Below are 18,965 nucleotides of genomic sequence, written 5' to 3' on the forward strand. Positions count from 1 at the left end.
TTACCTTAAATTTCAATAAATAACTTACATTTCATTATAGAACTCGGTAATGAATGAGATTTTTTGAAATATGTTATTGAAATTTATGTTTGAAGATAAACACTGCAGGAAATTTGGTAACTAAGATATCTTTCCACACGAAAAAAAGCCGACGCAATCGAGCAAAGTTTAAAAAGACTATTCTTTTATTATTTCTAAAAATCGCAAATTGTATTGCTCGGTCTCAAAATGTAAGAAAAAATTAAAGAAGAATAAGAATTAATAATTAAGAATAAAAATTAATTAAGATAGAATTAATTAAGATAATAAGAAGAATTAATAATTAAGAATGTTTTAAAAATTCTGATTCGACACTTCATGCAATTATGCGTATTCTATTATTATTCGTAAGAAGCATATTTCAAATAAACGAGTCAATATAAGCATGCAATCAAACGTATCCAATTTCTTTTTAGATAAATGATCAATTGAAATAGATTTTGGTGAAAATAAATCTATACTAAATTTAAATTCTTCTTCTTCATTTTCTTTAATTCTGAGAACGAAACAACTTATCAACAGATAACATTTTATCTGAACAATAGATTTTGTTTTTGGAATGGAAATGTGAAAAAAGATAACATTACGTATGAAGCATGTTAATATGAGTTTTACGAATATCTTTAAGGATATTAAATTAGTGACACTGTCTAAACGCTTTGATAAAGTTACCAGATAATATGCAGGAAGCAAATTGGACCAAACATTTCTTATCGGACACGAAATACACTTGCTTAAGGGCAATAGGACTATGGCAACTTTTGAACGATAAGAATTCTCAAAGGAAGAATTTCTTTTTTTAATTTCTTTATAATACAGATGGTTAAAAGTTTTTTTTTTCTTTTGTTCTGATTTTATACTGCGATTGAATGTAACGATTTTTATTCTCATGAAAATGCTTCAGTTTATAAGAAAATGTTTCTTCAGGTTAGTTATTGATCAGATTATTTTTCAGTTGATGAAATGTCTGAAATCGTGTTATTTCTATAAATATTTTCATATTCAAAAGCGCACTTTTACGCTATCTTCCGATATAGTTTGAAAGTACTAATCTTAAGAATCTAAATTTTTATAACAGTGGATGCATTTTTTGAATCCATCTTTTAAAAAAGGTAAACCAACTTGTTAATCCGCAAAAAGAAAAAGAAAATGATTAAATTATCAATTAGTTTTAAATAAGGAACAAAAAAAATTAGAAATAAATTTAGAAAATAGCACACACACACACACACATGCACATGCACACACACACACACACTCACAATCAAAAATACATTAATTATAAGAAACTGAGTGTTGAGAAAATTATTATATGAATTAATTATAAGCTATATAACTTGAAAAAATTATTATATGAATTAATTATAAGTTATATAACTTGAGAAAATTATTATATGAATTAATTATAAGTTATATAACTTGAGAAAATTTTATAAAATCAAGCTATAGCAGTCATATAAGGAATCAAACTTCTCTTTCATCTAATATGAACTCCACAGATTTAAAGAGTAAAAAATGTCATCTTAATTTTATTCTTCTTTTAGTTTCTTTCACTGCATTTGAAATTTTAATATTTTACCTACCGCCACGGTTTATTTTAACAGAAATATATTATTTTTATACAACTGAAGTACTTTTTTATTTTAGCTGTGTAGGATATTTCATTTATTATAAAAAGTTAATATTTTATTGTACAGTTAATGTTGCGTTTGCTACAGCATATCCTACAATGGACCTGGTGCCAAAAAACTTTACCGTACTACTACTGTTAAGAAAAAAGAAATATGAACTTCTTCTTCATCTCTAATATTATTAACCTTTTTTTTAATTTGAATTTTAAGAAATTTTTCAAATAGAGTATGTCACCCTAAATAAAACATTAAAAACCGTTACGAATGCCATAGGAATAAGAGCATTTAAAATTCAATTTTGTCTACTGCTTTTTTCATATCTCTATTTGAATTTGCAGTTATAGTCAAACTCTACTCATTATACTTAACAACGCAGAATCCAGAATATTTCATAAAAATACAACAAAGTATGTAAGTAAAAGTAAGACCATCTCAAATTAAATCTTCTTTAGTAATTACATTTAGTTTTTTTTCTATATTTTTCTATATCTAAAACTGTGCTGTTTATATCAAATATTACGTTTTATCACAGTGAGAAATAAAAATTAGATAAAAAGGAAAATCAGGCTAAAATGTAATTAACCACGATACACTAAAGTAATTAATCCTGTAATTTAGGTCAGCTTATCTGAGAGGCATATAATTGTTTCAAAGCTTGATTTTTCTCGTGTATAAAAATATAGATAAAACATTCTTGCAATGCAGTATATAAGTTATTTATTGGAATGTTAGAATTTTCGAAGTTCAAGATTTATTATCTGTAATTTCAGAATAACAAATATTAATTTATTTTAGAGTGACTCGAACATCATAATCCGAACATAAGTCTCAGTTTTAGTTTAGTTATATTAACATCCCGTTTTAAAACAACGTTAGGGCTATTTTGGGATGGACCTCGTAATTTTGAATCGCGGTCAGATGACGATACATAAGCTGGCACTCCCCTCTCCCTACCACATAGCACCAGTGGGAATACGTTTGGCCCGGACTGATTTAGCGTGCACCAGGCCCACTTACACGACGGTTCTTCGGTGGAATTGGGTCACGAACCTGAAGCCCTCCTTTTCCGAAACCGAGATCTTACCACCAAACCACCGCGGCCCCCGTAAGTCTCAGAAACGGATAAGTTTGTAATATGTATTTTGATAAATATTCTGCAGTTTGAAAATAAAATAACCGACGACATTTGTTAAAACTTCTGCAGGTTTTATATGTTGTGTCTTTGCAACTATCATATTCAGTTTTGCTATAAACATGTAAATTGAAGCTTTATTTTTTGGTTAACAATCCATTTTTTAATTAAAAAAAAATATGAAAGCATTATTGCTTACGATCAAAAAATCTTTGTTACCAAAATTATACATATGAAAATGAACATAAAATAGATAAATAATACAAAAACTTAAATGTGAAGAATTTATTTTTTGCAGATATTCAATAAATTTTAATGAAATATATATATATATATATATATATATATATATATATATATATTTACTAAATCGTTTGTGTTTACACTAACATCTTAGCGGCATCATTAAAAAAAAAGTATTTCAGTGGGACAACAATATTTATTGCGTTTTTTTGAAGATAATGAAGTGTGAGTTGCACAACTTCACTGAGGTCATATTAAAAATAGTTCGACTTAAATCCGCTTACATGGAATTTAATGCATTTAAGAATTCTATACAATCATCGGTTCTTTAAGTTTATACAATATAAAAAAAATCTTTGAATTCGATACCTAATCTATCTCACACTATAATTTGTTTAAACCAACAAAATTTTTTTCCAATTTTTTTAAACAATGTTTTTTTAATAAATCGCTTATACTTACATTAAAATCTTAACGGCAGCATTAAACAAAAAATGTTTCAGTGGAACAGCAACATTTATTGCTTTCTTTTGAGATAATGAAATGTGAGATGCACACGCTCACCGAGGTCACATTAAAAATAGTTCTAGTTCAATCATGGAATTTAATGCATTTAAGAATTCTATACAATCACTAACTTTTTACAAACCGAAAAATTTTCGAACCGATGCCTAATCTATCTCACACTATAGTTTTAATTTTATTTTAACCAACAGATTTCTTGCTTCTAGCTTTTTTTTCAAGGAATAATATTTCTACCAGGACTTTCCTTCCAGCTGTAAGGCATTTATATGATAACATCAATAAGGACGACTTTGTAGATACCGCCTTCCTCATAAACTGCTACCAAAAGATGAGATTAAAATCTTATTTAGATGTATAATTAAATGTTTCGTCAGTTATTTATATGTTATTACGCTTTCTAATTCGTTGTTATTCTTACCAGGCTCTTGCATTTGAGATTAAAAATACATTTTAAAAGTAGGTAAAAATAAGATTGAAATGGATACATAGTCTTAAAAAGTAAATACTGTAATTTAACTTCTGTTTTGGAGAAAATAAAATTGCACATTGTCTTAAACAATCATATGAAATGTATTAGGTGGCAAATTACAAATATAAGGAAAGGATATAATATATTAGATATAGTTGATTTTGAAATTTTAAAGAAATAAATAAGATAGTAATATAACTTTATGTTCATATTTACTATTAGCGAAATATATGATTATGTTTATAAAATATTATATTTACGCTATTATCGCATTCAAATGTGAAAGTTAAAAAAATTGTATCATTTTTATAATATTAGAAATAAAAATGCAGTGAAAAGTACAAAGAATTTTTTTATAATATAATAAACAGCAAACAAAATATTGAGTAAAATTATAATATCAGAACATTTTACAGAAATGACTGTACAAACTATAAAAAATGTATACTACTATTCTAATATTCTCGTAATTACCACGATTTTCTCCATTTGATTGCTTAATTGAAAAATATTTTTAGATTATCTAATTTATCAAATATTTATTGTTTCTTTTTGTTAAACAGAAATACTTATTCATTTACTATAGATCTTAATAAATTCTCACAACATATATTTTATAAATAGGTCAAAAGAATACTCTATTACCATAATTCATCATGTAAAATTTGGTCATTAGTGTACTGAAAACCCTTCTAAAATTCAAAGGTCAAAATATTTTCTTTACTTTTCTATTTATTAATAAATTTTAAAAAGGAAATTATTACATAGATAGATAATATTTTAAAATAAACTTGTTCTGCAAACGACTATAGTTGTAAGTCAGCAAGCTGATTACTGAAAGTTGGATTTTTATTTATCAATAATAACCAAGCCGAAAGTTAGTGGCTATTATAATATATAAACAAAACCACATTAAGAAAATATAGCTATGAGAATAAGTTTTCCATGATTGCAACGGTAAGTTTGAGTTTCCGTAAGAAAAAAATCTATCAGCGGAAAAAAAATTAACATAAATATATTTTTTAAAACAAACATTGATGAAATATTTAAAATCAAAATAATTTTTTAGCCTATTTGCTTACTAGAATTAAAGAATTTGATAAAAACACGCATTGTCAGTAGTTTCAATACTAGGATCAATAACAGGATTTAGAAAAAGCCTTCAATAGAATATAAGGAATTACATAAAAAGTATTAAATACTACACATTTTGAACAGGTTCTATAGCAACAAAAACTTTGCAAAGTTCACAGGCATGCACTTTGTGGCCATTAAAAATAAATGGGTGAAGTTATGTATTTATTACGCACGATCAATCAGTTCTCAAAAAAAAAAAATGCGAATTAAATCATGCATTTTTTTTTATTTATTTACTTGGTATGCAATTATCTCACTTCAGTTTCTAGTGCTTCAATTAATTAATCACAGATTGAAGCAATTTCCTTTTAATTTAACACGTTATTGTATCAAAATATCTATTCTTTACTCTGGCAATTGCGAATCGGCTGCTCTCGCATTTTTTGTCATATTAGTTAAGATAAATTTTCTCGACTTGAACGGAAGTCATTTCTTTATTTACTAGTCAACAAATTTTAATACAAACAAGAATAAAAAGAGATTCGATCTACATATTATTTCAATTCAATGAACATATTTTTTAATATTCTGTAGTTTCTGCTTACGGAATCCTTTTTTTACTGGATCAAAAGAGATAATTCTAAGGCTTATATTTGAAAACCTCGACTTTTTAATTAAACAATTCTTAATTCGAGTCCGAAAATGAGCCTAATTTTAAACTTAATCTTTTGAGCCAATTTGAACGAAAAAAATATTGTTGCAGTCTTTTAAAAATTATTCAGTTTTACACGCAAAATATCAAAAACGCTGAAATGGCTTATAATTTAGTAGTTTTTGAATAACAGGGTTTTTGATATCTATTTTAAATGCAACTTATTTTTCTTATATCCAGAGTCTCGTGTTGTAAGATTTGCTGTTATTTAAACTGCTTTTGGGATTCAAAAGAGAATAAAAGTTGTTTTCTCATTATATAAGAAACTTTTAGTGTGTATGCCAAGTATAGGTGTTTTTAATGTTTATGTCAAGTGTATATATGTTTAATTTTTATGCCAGGTATGAGCAAAAAGTACACAAATAAAGCTGAGTTATTATGATGTAAGTGATCAAAACTAAAAATTCGATAAAAACTGAACAAAACTATCAAGAAAACTATTCAAATATAATATATTTAAGCTTGTTGGACTACTTTCCCAAATCATATGATTAGTTTTGTTTCATCATACAACCATTAATTATTAATAACAGTTGAAGCAAAAATTTACAAATATTTCAATAAATTTTCATCTGTCTGTTGCGAGGAGAATAAGTTCTTAAATCGATGAGATAATAAAATAAAAAAGTGGTGAAAAAAATGGCGAAATGATATTTTCTATATAAATTTAATAAAAATTATATATACATATTTCTACACAAATTGTTTGGGGAAAAGACATCAAGCCTTTTGTCAGCTTCACGCTAAGTTAAATTGATGAAGTTGCCTTTTCTTTAAAACCTTCATTGGAACACAAAGTAATATTTAAACCAAAGAATCGGGTAAGAAAAGAGGCTATTTTTTAAAAATTAATGTAACAGCTATTAAAGTTTTATCATCATAAAACTATATATACATTTTGAGGATGGTCCCCTATAATCCACCAAGATCCGGACACCAAGAGGAGGGGAGGAGAATGTAGAAGGGGTGGGAATAAAAGTGAAATAAAAGTAAAGCGACACTGAGAAGAAATTAAATAATTAACCACTTCGGCGACAACTTTCTCAGAGACTCAACGTTATTTTATTCCCCCTCTTATTTTTTTCACCCAAAAACTTCATTTTTGTAACTCTCGGTGTGCAGTTTTTTTTCCCCTGCCTTCTTCTTTCCATCCTTTCCTCTCTTTATTTCGTTCCCTCGTTTAATCTTTCGCAAGGGGGTGAAGTAGGGGGTGTTCGCAGACGAACTTAATTTGCAGGCACGTCGTGTCACGCGGGATCCAACCCGGTGATTGGAATATTTCGGAGTCACGTGATCGATGAAGGGAGATTAAAAAGCGGCCGGCGAGAGACTAGAAATAATTAGTGGCTGTTAATTGCTTCTTAGCTTAATCAGGGGTAGGTGCGACTCGACACCAGGGGGCGCTAGGATGCCAAAACATACACACATACATATCAGCGGGTTTAATCACGTTCCTCGAAATAAAGTGTTGACATGGTTTCCTTCTAAAATGCCATATAAGTTATCTTAGAATGTGCATGCACGTGCTATAAATATAGAATAAAATTTTAAATCCAAATTTCTTTACTGCTAATTTTTAGTGTATTTTTTTATTTTTATTAAATTGGAAATCGTCCTTCAAAAAACTTTTGGGTGATATACACTAAAACAAGATTATGAGGGGGGGGAGAGAAATCTCAAGTGAAATAGAAAGCAAAGAACTTTTTCATATCGGAAAAATTAATTTTTAATTCTTTCAAGCAAAAAAAAAAAATAGGAGATAAATTAAAGCATTATAATCTGAAGTATTAAATCTTGAATATTCAACTTTGCAGAAACTAGTAACTTATAATTTAATTTTTTTCATCAAATTCTTAATATTGCATGCTCAGTACTTTTGAGAACAGCTTGTATTGATTTATTAATCCATTTTTTTTCTGTCTCTGAATGTGTAAAAGAAATTACGTTTAGGCAGATAATTTAAAGCTCCACCAAGTTCCAGATGTCGGGTTTTATTTAATATATAAGAAAAGGATTGAATTTAGAATTGGAAAAAGAAGGTATAAGCTTATTATTAATATAAATGATAAAAAAAAATCCATTACATAGAACGTAAAGAATGAAACTATTTATGAAATTCCGGACTGAATATTGTTAAAAAAATGCAATATTTGGTTTTGTAACGAAATTCTATTTTTATTGTCAAATTATTATTTTTATATTTAAGTGACAAAAATTTGAATAATGCGTTATAATTTACGATACGAAGATGGAATAAAATCTCGATATCTTTACCCATCAACTGCCGTTTCTTTAATATAATTTTGTATTTTTGGTCGCAGTCCATTATATATTTTTGGTGATATGCACGGAAAGTTGTGTAACAGTATAAATATATTCAAATGATGTTTTGTTTTGAAAATATTTGATATTTTTGAAATAGGATATCATTAGAAAATGATTAATAAAATCATCTCAATAAAAAATCAAAAGACTGTGTAAGTAACATATCGTTACTATAACTTATAAATTACATATTTATGTACGGTATTTCATTACAATATAAAAACCAAACCGAGAATATAATACTACGTATATCTATACTTATAATAAAGCTCAATGTGTGTGTGTGTGTGTTGGCGCTCTACAGGCCAGGTCATTTGACATACAGCTATCAAATTTGGGACATGTATACCTTAGAAGTCGGGAATGTGCACCTGGGGTCCCTTTTTTTGAAATTTTAATTAGAATTTTAATTATTAATTAAAAACTAACTTTCCAGCCAAAAAAATCTTCCCTTTTCCCCACCGCCAACTTTTCCGCCAAAAAAATCTTCCATTTTCCCCACCGCCAAATGAGTAAGGCTTCAATTTTTTTTTCCCAACAGTCATGAGGCTAGGGTTAACATTTTTCGGCGGATTATTTTAAACGATTCTGTTTATTTTCTTAATGTTTTATGCATTTAAAATTAAACATTGTTAATTAATCCATGTTTCAGATTCATTCTGAAGTACTTTTGAATTAAAATAACACAGAATAAAGGAAATTAAAAATGTATAATCTGCATAGCGTTACCCCAACTAGCGTAGAAAAATTCACGCATTTGCGTTACCGGAGCTGGCGAAGAAAATTCACGCATGCGCATTCTGATTGTTGCCATGACAACCGTTATCAACGGGTGATTTAAATTATTTTTAGGTTAGTTGCATGCTTTTGTAAGTAAATTGTATTTATGTTAGTTATATATTTTTTGTATATGCTTATAGTTTTAAGTACATCGTTTTTTAAGTAGATTTTTTTAACCTGTTTTCAATTATTTAAATTATTTTTAGGTTAGTTGCATGCTTTTGTAATTAAATTGTATTTATGTTAGTTATATATTTTTTGTATATGCTTATAGTTTTAAGTACATCGTTTTTTAAGTAGATTTTTTTAACCTGTTTTCAATTATTTCAATTATTTTTAGATTAGTTGCATGCTTTTGTAATTAAATTGTATTTATGTTAGTTATATATTTTTTTGTATATGCTTATAGTTTTAAGTACATCGTTTTTTAAGTAGTGCTTTAAACCTGTTTTCGACCGATTATTTTAAACGATTCATTTTATTTTCTTAAAGTTTGATGCATTTAAAATTAAACATTGTTAATGAATCGATCTGTTCATGATGAATCTGAGAAAATTTTGTTGACAAATTCTTGAGATATTACATAACTTAAGAAAGATATTCTTTAGTGCCCATAAAGTTTAAACGCTCAGTGACTCTATTATCAGTAATCATATTATTAAAAAAAATGCTTTGTTTCAGTAAAAAATATTATTATATTAATTGCAGTTTAGTCATTTCCATTTTAATTTTAAGCATAAATTCTACTGTAACTAACAGAAAATTAGAGAGATACATATTATGTTATGGCTGAAGGACTTTATATTATAATGAGTGAATTACATGACTATCAAAATTTGAAGCTTTAAAATATTTGATGAAGAAGCAATTAAAGTAGGAATTACATAAAATATTTAATTATTAAAATTTTAACGAGCATTAAGATTGGCGAACCGGCTGGTCGCCAAAGGCGGCTAGTATATAATGAAATTAAACTGTCAAGCGTATCAAATATATTTTTGGCCCCGAGTGGTTTACTTCAAATTCCAAAATCCCCAAATGGGGATCATGATAGCTAATGTATTAAGCCATAACATAGTTGATAATTTTAAATAATATTTTTAAAAAATTTTAAAGTTAAAATTTAATTGTTAGCCGCTTGATTTCTAATTTCGATAATTTCCATATAATATGATATATTGTGTTTTTGTATTTATTTGTAAGTCCATTAATATAAGCAACCCAAAATTTTCACAACTCCTGAGGTGATTTAAAATGTAAAGATTATTTTTAGTATTTTAAATATACTATTGTACTAAGCGCATAACAAATTTCGTTATCAAAAAATCGTGAGACTCGTCATTTTAAGAGGAGGAATCAAAAGTTTCATTTGCCAAATTAAATAAAGCATCAAAATATATTTACTGAATTTCATATTATGAGTGTTTAATTTTCTGATATGACAGTTGCTTAGTATAATTTTTATGACTATACTTTTACTTGCGATTATATTTATTTAATTATATTGCATTTATATTTTGAAAGTTTAGGCTCTATATTTTCTCCCTCTTTTCATAAAAATTTGTGTTTATTTATTTATTTATTTTTTATTTTTTATCTTCCGTTTGATTTTTAGCTTTGAAATTGTATCAATGATATATTTTGATAATTAATAAATTTTATTTTATTTCATTTTCATATTTTACAGTTTAGTCTAAATTTTCATCATTTACTTTAATAATTTACTTGCACAAAGAGATTTTTGATAGTATATTTTGTAAAACACTTCTACATAAAAATAATCTTACAACAGTTAATTTTTAATTATTTAACGTGAAAATCAAATTCATGCATTAAATACAGTTAAAATACATATTATTTTTGTAAGAAAAAATAATGAAAAAAAAATCTTACACATATAAATTTTTTATAGATGTAAGATTGTCCTTTATATGTAATATGGTATGCAAAATTACATACAGTAAATAATTAATTCACAGTGAATGTAAAATTATCATTAATTAAATAATTCCTCATTCATTATAATAAGATTCTGATGAAAAATATTCATCTTCTAGAATTTTTAAAACATTATTTTTGTCATTCCCACAATAAAAAAAAAAAAATGAAACATTAAAAATTCTTAAGTCTTATTTTTCAATATTTAAGTAAACAATTATTAATGAGTTTTTAAAGATTTTCATTTAATAAACTAAAAGGAATTAATTTAGGTTATTTTATTTACTGAACATTTTGAAACGATATTCTTAAAGTATTTTAAGTAGAGTATTTATTTTATGTCTGTTCTAATGATTGAAGGTAATCGAATTTCCCGTCATGCATATTTTTCAATGCCTCAAATAGCGTATATAATTCCATTTATAACAGAAATGCATTGCATTTACTTTTAGAATTATCAAGAAAGAAAAAATATTTGAAATCTTATACTGAAGTTTACGGCAAATCTGACAGAAAGTTAATAAATTTGCAACAAAACAGAGAAAATGCTGTTTTGCAAAAGGAATACATCGGTTCTGTTTGTTAAACAAAAATTTATTGAGAGAAAATTTTTAATAGATTATTTTACTAAAATCACATAAGTAAATATTCACCCGGAAAAGATGCAGGATATTTATCTATTAAGCAATGGTATTTGAACTTTATCTTAAATACCTTGCAACTTATTTCTTGTCCTAATTCATTCCCACGCAACACTAAGTAATTAAAAGCGTTTTCATTAAGCTTTCAAACGTTCTGTAGTACGTCAAACAATAAACTTTTAAATCAATTTGCTTTGAATCTTGAATTTCAAGTAGGATTATATCATTAACAAAGACACACACACACACACACAAAAAAAAAAAGATAAATTTTTAAGTGTTGCAAAGATACGTTATACTTAGAGGTTTTTATTACTTGCAGATAACGAATTCTTCAAAATTAGCAATAAAGTTTCTGGCCACGTACCACACGAGCCGAGATTAACAATCGAAGAATGGAATAAGAATTGTTGAAAGAAAGAAACGCAAAAACATTCATCCTGCACTCGTAAGTTGATTACTTTCCAAACCAGTTTGTTACTGCTAATGTCTTACATTGCATATTTAATGGCTAATTGATTACATTACATAATTATCGTTATATATCGCACTTTCGGGATTTGTAAAATTAACTAAAGAGGACCTTTATCGCTAAAACATGTTCTCTAGTCCTTTCCAAAGAACTAAATTAAATATAAGTTTTACTAAGTATTAATAATCCCCCAGTTTCATTCATTTTCAGCTCCTTATGTCAAATATGGAAAGGCCTTTTTCCCGCTTCATATTCTCTGTTTCCTAGAATCATGGAAGTATCGTGGAAATTTCGGTGATTTAAGAAATGAAGAAATGTTGTGTTATGTAATAATATTTACATTGTATTACAATTTTAGAAGTATTATAATACTATTACAGTCTCCTTTTAGCTATGTTTAGATGCACTTAACACCACATCACACCTTCGTTTCTAGAGCTCATGTGGCCCCTTTTTGATTTGGTATATTTAAAAAATAAACAAAAAAATTGTACTGCAATCAATTGCAAAGAAACATACAAATGATAAAATACGAATATAAATAATATAACAAAAAAATGGTAAAAACTGGAATGAAAAATATCTGGAGTACAAGAAAACTGGATGTATGCAGATGACAATGTACAATATAAATGAAAAAAAAATATAAAGCAATTATAAAAATAATGAGGTACCAGAGGATAAAAAATCCAGGAATAAAAATTAATGAGGTATTACGGATAAAAAATCAGGAAATATTAAAATACTGCTATAAAAATTAATAATGTTAATCTAATTAGAATAATGCTCCATGATCAATTAAGAATTTAATCATGTTTATGATTCTTTTTTTATGATGATGATGATGAATTATTAAGTACTCTTTTATATCAAAGACTTTCCAGTAAAGATGAAAGTTTTCTGAAAAGAAATGATCTTAGCAAACTGAATATTAAATTTCCAACATTATGAAGATAGGAAAAAGAAAAGCAAATTTCAAAATTTATTACCAGCATTTTTATAAATATGTTGGAATAAAAAAAATTGTAAAAAAATCAATAGGCAGAATTTCAACAGCAGACTTTGAAAGAAAATGGTTTCAGAATCTGCTTCTACAAATATTATAGAAAAATCTGATTATAATCATGCTCAAATATTCAAAGATGCTGCATCTTTTTAAGACATAAAAACTTTGCCTCCTGATTCTAACTGGACACAGGGAGACTTTCTTATTCTAACAACAACAACAACAACAAAATACTTTCTACAATTATTTACATTAAAAAATGTTTGCTTCTGTAACACCTCCATTTCATGTGACATTGATAGTTTTCCTTCACAATTAAAATCCTCCAATTACATTATTTTTTTTTTAATTTTATTCTAAGTGGAAAAATACTGATTTAAAAAAAAGACGTCTCTTATTTTCGTTTGTAATCTCAGATAAGAGAAATTTAAAATACAATTTTTAAAAACAGGTGTTTTTATCTGATTTTTTTTATGTCATCAAACAAAAAATATGATTAAAAACAATTATCTGTATTTAATCTCAGGTTATTGTTTTTTTTCTGTGTCTAATTTAGATAATATATTCTATTTAAGGTTTTTATTGCTGCTTTGGCCCATATATAAATTTAATATAAATTAAAATGCATGTGCTTTAAGTAGATTTCAAAGCAATTTTTATTTCTTGAATGATTTTTTACGACTGATTTAATTGAAGCTTTTAGTACAATTTTGCAATTCCCTTTTATTCATTCATTCTTTCTCTATTCTTCCAAATTAGTATATTCTTAAGCCAATAATAAATTCTTCAGACAAATGCAGGATTTTGAGCATTATTTTTATTTGGCAATATGTCCTTGAGTAGAAAATATGTAAGATACTCTTCTCTAAAAAAGACGCAGTTATATCATTTTCTATTCTTAACTTGGTATTAGGGAGAAAAACATACAGCACAGATGCGATAAAAAAATAATAATGGAAACAGAACCAAGAATAAAGAAAATAATTCTTTTCCATTTCTACACCACTCTTGTTAAGTCGTAGACGTTAAATAAAAAGGCAAACAGCTAATGACAAGGTCTTCAACGTATTATAGACATTTCCGACGGGATTGTTTACTGACCAACTAGCTTAAACAGCCTACCACACACACTCATTCATGTCATCCAAAGCACCTCCTACGCATCTGGTCAATCTTGCGGAACTCATACTATATTTCTCAGAGACAGCATTGGGGGGGAGTGAATAAAATGCCTCCCCCCAATCCCTTTTTGGCTAGTCTTTATATAAATAATAACTGGTCACAAACAAAACAAAGTGTGGGTGAAAGAATAAGCCTTCTTCATTTTTCAGCAAGAATTTTCAGAAGCCGATCATCTCAACCCTCGTTAACATCTCACACTCGCGTCATTCAGCCCGTGACGTCACACTTGGCTAACTGCAAATAAAATGGGACTTTTTCCGCCAGATTTATTTTTTACCACTCTTCCTAATTACCTATCCAGAATCCTCTTCGGACCACCCTTGGCCAATTTTTCAAACCTAACTATATCTACCCCCTCCTACTTCTTTTTCTTTATCCCAAGTTCAGATATGTTCCTACCCTTTTTTTTTCTTTTTTTTCGACGTAGCTCGCATTTCAATAGTTCTTGCATTGTAAAATCTAGACAGCCGCTTTTTCACATACAGCTACAACCAATTTTCAATCTTTTTCTTTCTTTCTGCTGTTATTACTCTTTTTTTTCTCTGTTTCTGGTATATGAGAAAGGTCCATGTTTTGAGGTGGAAGTGTTTTTTCCCACGCCCTCCGGTTGTTCGGGCAGGTCAATTCGGTTCTCCAATGGACATTACCGGCTTGGCTATTTGCTCCCGATTCAATTGGGTTCGTTTTGATTTCGGCTCGGGGGATGTTTAATCAGGATATTTAAATAACTCGCTCGATGTCATGGTCGCACCTCAATGGGAATGGCTGATTTCGAGCTGACCTGCTATAACGGCCGGTGCTTCATTTTCTTCCGAATATTTGATAGCTTTAGGACTGCTTGGAGAGAGAATTTTTTCATTTCAAAAACGAAAAGAGCAGAAAGATAGGTTCTATGATTCTATTATCAAATTGAAATTACTCCACCATCCAACAGCAAGTAAAAATGATGAATTAAACCTCGTGAAGAGTTTTTTTTATATATAAAAATTTGATGGTCTTGAACTCTCTCATAAATCACTCTGGAAAAGTTAAATATAGCTTGAGATCTTTTTACATAAGTTCGCTAAACTTTGCAAGTATCGATATTTGTGTAAGTCTAATAATTTTGAATGAACTTATTTACAAACTATAATGTACATGATCCAATTATGGAATTTCCAAAAAGTTCATATTTAAATCTCTGATAAATTTTTCAAAAACAAATCATTCAAACATAATGAAATACTTTAAATGTATTTTACATTCATACACTGATTTAAATATTGATTAATATCTAAGATAACGTGTGTTATAAAGAGTTAATCAAGTGTACGTGGGTTGTTGCCAATAATTTGGGATTCCTTACGGACACCTTTATAGTTTTTATCAAATTTCAGTTACATGTGGTATTCAATTGGATATAAATTTGTCTTTACAAATTTTAAATTCACCTGCTAATATGTTAAAATTAGTTTTACTGTAAATAACTGAAAAAGACCTGATATACTCAGACCCATAAAACTTAAAAAAAGACTGAGGAATCAAAACAATATCTTATTTTTTCTTAAAGGAATACTATAAGTATTCTGATTCTAATCCCACGAACATCTAAAAGAAATGGAAGGAATAAAAGTAAAATAAATTTTCTCCCTAAACTTGTTTGTGTATCAAAATAATTTTGTTTAGTTATATTAACGTCCCATTTCAAAGCAAGACTAGAGTTATTTTGGGACGGATCTCACAATTTTGAACTGCCGTCAGCTAATGAAAACGACACCTGAGGCGGCATCCCCTCTACGAACTTCCACACCACACCACACCATCGGGTAGACGCCTGGCCCCGACGGATCTAAAGTGCACCATACCGGCTTATCAACGGTTCTTCGGTAGAATCGGGTTTCGAACTTGAAGCCCTACGATTCCGAAGTCGAGACCTTACCGCCAGGTCACCACGGTGTATCAAAGTAAATAAATAATAATAATAAGAGATTCTCTATCTAAATTCTCAAGTAGTTTTGCATGCAATCAAATGTTTAATTCTTTAAAACTATAAATAAGGGATAAAATATACATACATTATAGCTACATCGATTAGCGTTTTGTAATACTTCTTTAGTTATTTCGCGTAATAGCTAGACCATATACCTTATTTGCTTATTTATTCTAAAAGTTATTTTTATACTTTTTACTCAGACATTACCATGAACCTAATTTACAAGTATATTATTTTGTCACAATTCTACATTGCGTTGATTGTCTGAAACAACATGCCCAAGATAGTATTTAAAATCATAGTTTAAATTAAAATATTTTCATTTATTTTTATTCGGTATAAATTCCTAATCACACTCTATTGAAATTTATGGATGATAATTAGAATAGTAATGAATATTTTGTAGATTTTTTTTAAATGTTTTCTTAATTTTTTTAAGTATAGTAATCATGACTAAAGACAAAAAGACAGATCCAACCCTTACTTAGAACATTATCAGTAACATAAGAGACCGAAAATTTTTCCCTTCAATGGTTTTACTATGAGGTTCTGATAGGGATTTGTTTGACACTTATAGTCTTGGGAAAAGGAAATTTAAGTATCTTTAAAAGAATGTGAAAAATATTAAGCATTTTTATCCCTTCACTAGGAGCGTGAGAAAATGCTGACAGAGCAGGTTTAATTAATTCCTCTGTAAAACTAATGGCCATCAGTACTACGTATCAAATGAAAGTGATACTTCCGTTGCCCTAGTCAAAGGTCAACATATGTATTCAATCGGTACGTAGCCGAAAATCCCATGTTATATAAGACTAGTGATCATTTGTTTCGCTCTTCTTTCTTACTTCTGCTTTTGTGCCGCGCTGCGCCTGCTTGTAAATAAATTGCTTTCCCGAGATAGATATTAACGAGAATTAAAAATGCAACGTCTTGTCTATGTCTTCAAACCTGCCTTCTGTTGGAACCAAAATAATGTTACACACACACACAAACACACACACACATATATACACACAACAAAACACCACAGGTTGATTATTGAAAATTTTCTTTCAGCATTTTACCCACAATGATTGCACTAAATAAAATTTTACAATAGTAAAATAATAATTATAGTATTTATATACAGTTACCATGTTGTATTCCGTTTCTAAAATCTTTATTGGTACCATTGATAACTGAGAAATTGATTTACTTAATTTAAAAATATAAATGTTCAAAATATAGGCATTTCTTTCAGGACCTTAAAATCTCGCTGTGCATTGAATCATAAAACAAGAAACAGAAGAGACGTAGATTCGTCCAACAATTTCCATTCTTTGTAAATTTACAGATACTATCACAAGTGCTTGTTAAACTTCCTGGGTATTATTTGTAATGGGGATAGGTATTCTTCCTTTTTCTTAAACTGTAGCATTACTTGTCTACTCTAAAATATCGTTTGTCTTTAATAAGTTATTCATTATACTACCATCTACAATATACAGTTAATCAAATACGTCTTTAAAAAAATCTCAGCTGAAATGTTCCGGGAAAAATGTCAACTGGCCCCTCAAAAGTTTGTCAAGTTTTGGGATTTCTGAACCATTGAGTTCCAGGGATTAAACGCAGATTTTTGATGCTCTGAATTCGTTTCTTTATGTCCAGATTATTTATTTCATTATATTGGAATACAATATCTATTCGGAATTTATGTCACCTTTTTGATCCGATTTTGACAATAAATTTGCTTTTATCAGTTTTAATCCCTCCAGATTTTTTTTTTCTGAAATTCATTTTACTGTAAATCACCGAACCAACGAAAATATTTTTCAGTCCACTTTTAAGAATGCTGCCTATTGTGACAGTTAACCCGCCTTTCATACTCGAACAAACCCTTTGAAACCTGAACGAATGAAACAAGACAAATTGCTTTCGTCAAGCTACTTGCTCTGTCGAGGGCAAAGTCAGGACATCAACAACGATATTTGAGCATGCGGAACACCGTCAAAAGCCCTCCCTTTGTGCAACGTCTCCACAGGACTGCAAGTAACTGCCTTATTGTGGACCTTGTGAAAGCACACTTTTTCACTCTATTGACGACAAATAGAGGACCCATTTCCAAATCGTCTGTAATTAGTGGGTGGGGGTCGAGGAGGCACTCATTGGAAAGAATCCGACCGTGCACACCGGAAGCAATAGATATTTCTTTTACCTTTTGTACATAGGTAGTGAAAAAAAAGAAATCAATGAAAAAATGTGCGGTCACGTGGGGCATGTCCGTCATGATGGTCAAACACCGAAATTACATTTTTTCCCACTCCTTTTATATTCATGCCAGTGGACTGATTGAGATATTTATTGTCTTGGCCATTATAAAAAATGCGTAATAACCCTCTATTTTTATTATACAGCTGAGCGGCTGAGTAATCGTCCGACATTTTTAGAATTATTCGTATGGATCATTAAAATCCCGTAATTGCAATCATCCTGGATTTGGACAGATAATATTGAAATAGACAGGAAATCAAAGTATTTTTTCTTCTCTTCCAGAAAATTAACTTATTTTCGAGAGAATACATGTATATATAAGAAAAGAATAGAGTTTATATATTTGAAAATAAGAGAATAAGGTTAATTGTCTTCGAATGTTTTTTTCATCTCGTCCATCCACATATTCAAAAATGAAATAAAAAAATTTTGGCCACGTTTCGATTCTTTTTTGAGAGAACGTTTACAAATTGTTTTTAGCTAAAACAACTATAGCTTCCATGCTTCTCTTCACTGTGCTTTCAAAATACAAAATTCTCATTAAATATTATTACGTTATACAGTTATCATA

General features: G+C 28.5%; 1 protein-coding gene and 1 long non-coding RNA gene across 3 annotated transcripts in view; one reads left to right on the forward strand and one right to left on the reverse strand.

Annotated features, from left to right (window-relative positions):
- The window catches only part of LOC129980807 (uncharacterized), a 240,026-nt gene extending 228,070 nt beyond the window's left edge, over nt 1-11,956 (forward strand). Inside the window, exon 3 of the long non-coding RNA XR_008785284.1 lies at nt 11,835-11,956. This is a non-coding gene — a long non-coding RNA (uncharacterized LOC129980807). The remainder of the gene's footprint in view (nt 1-11,834) is intronic.
- Nucleotides 1-18,965, reverse strand: part of LOC129977480 (homeobox protein cut-like 1) — an 826,328-nt gene that overhangs the window by 551,006 nt on the left and 256,357 nt on the right. The gene's annotated exons all lie outside the window — the stretch shown is intronic.

The sequence above is a fragment of the Argiope bruennichi genome, chromosome 1 (genome assembly GCF_947563725.1).
Source record: "Argiope bruennichi chromosome 1, qqArgBrue1.1, whole genome shotgun sequence".
Lineage (NCBI taxonomy): Eukaryota > Metazoa > Arthropoda > Arachnida > Araneae > Araneidae > Argiope > Argiope bruennichi.